The sequence below is a fragment of the Octodon degus genome, unplaced genomic scaffold, assembly GCF_000260255.1.
Source record: "Octodon degus isolate 3935 unplaced genomic scaffold, OctDeg1.0 scaffold00034, whole genome shotgun sequence".
Classification (NCBI taxonomy): domain Eukaryota; kingdom Metazoa; phylum Chordata; class Mammalia; order Rodentia; family Octodontidae; genus Octodon; species Octodon degus.
Window position 1 is genome coordinate 11,621,030 of NW_004524610.1, and position 1,215 is coordinate 11,622,244.

Here is a 1,215-nt window from a genome sequence, read left to right on the forward strand (position 1 = left end):
CAGGTCTATCACCATTCACTAAACTAAAATCAAAATGGATTAAAGAACTGAGCATTAAATCAGAAACACTAAATCTAGAAGAGAAAGTAGGAGGATCTCTTGAAGACATAGGGGTAGGCAAAGAGTTCATGAACAGAAACCAAACGCACAGGAAACACTTGAAAGAATTAACAACTGGGACCATCTCTTATTGAGAAGATTTTTCACGTCAAAAGAAATTATCAACAAAGTGAAAAGACAACGCACAAACTTCAAAAAAATCTTAACTGATAAGCACTCAGACAAAGGTCTGCTCTCTAGAATATATAGAGAACTAAAGAACATTAGGGCCCCTAAATTTAAAGACCCAATCCAGAAATGAGCATCTGAGATGAATACACACTTCTCAGAGAATGAAATTAAAGAAGCAAATAAATATATAAAAAAATGTTCCACATCACTAGCCATCCATGAAATGCAAATTAAAACAACGCTGAGATATCATCTCACCCCAGAAAGATTGGCCATCATAAAGAAATCAACCAACAACAAATGTTGAAGAGGCTGTGGGGAAAGGGGAACACTTCTCCACTGTTGGTGGGAGTGTAGACTGGTGCAACCATTATGGAAATCAGTGTGGAGAGTCCTTAGAAAACTAGGACTAGAAATTCCATTCAAGCCTGCTATCCCCCTACTGGGAATTTTCCCGGAGGAACTGAAAGCGTCATATCATAGTGATATATAGTGGGCCTATGTTTATAGCAGAACAATTTGTAATAGCCAGAACTTGGAAACAACCAAAATACCCATCACATGTGGAATGGTTGAAAAAGATGTGGTACTTTTATATAATGGAGTACTACTCAGCTATAAAGAATGATAAACTTGAAGCCTTCATATTTAAGTGGATGCACCTTGAAGATATACTTATTAATGAAATAAACAAAACCCACATCTGTAAATATTATATTATCTCCCTAATATAAGGACTTAAAATTCCGTATATGACTAGGTTTCTAAATTTCTTTGTAAAAATATGTAAATGCTTATTTCTACTTTTATATAATTATTTTTCCTTCATATTCGGTAAGGACTTAAAGTTCAACATATCAATATCTGATGGAAAATACCTGTTGTAGGATATGCCAAAACGTTTGATATTTCTACAGATAGGATAAACCGAACTGCATATATTGCAGGTTAATAATTAGCTTCTCTTCTGGAGGGTTAACAACC

At 34.7% G+C, this 1,215-nt stretch overlaps 1 protein-coding gene across 1 annotated transcript in view; it reads left to right on the forward strand.

The window, feature by feature from the left end:
- Positions 1 to 1,215, forward strand: part of Lama2 (laminin subunit alpha 2) — a 639,722-nt gene that overhangs the window by 895 nt on the left and 637,612 nt on the right. The gene's annotated exons all lie outside the window — the stretch shown is intronic.